A 215-nucleotide genomic window follows, 5' to 3' on the forward strand; every position below is an offset into this window, starting at 1 on the left:
ACGATTAGTCATAACAGTTATTCACTAGTGAATCTTATAAATCTTATCCCCATTTCTTTTCACCAGACCCATCTAGACAAGATGACAGCTATTCAGTGGGGACTGTTTCTCTCCCCTCATACTCTTAAACTAAAATCCCTCTTGAAACCTTGTAAACCAGTCACTTCGTGCCTTTATTGCCCCCTCATTTTAGGTAGCCAATGTCTAAGTTACCC

This window comes from Chrysochloris asiatica, unplaced genomic scaffold (assembly GCF_000296735.1).
Source record: "Chrysochloris asiatica unplaced genomic scaffold, ChrAsi1.0 scaffold00215, whole genome shotgun sequence".
Taxonomy (NCBI): Eukaryota; Metazoa; Chordata; class Mammalia; order Afrosoricida; family Chrysochloridae; genus Chrysochloris; species Chrysochloris asiatica.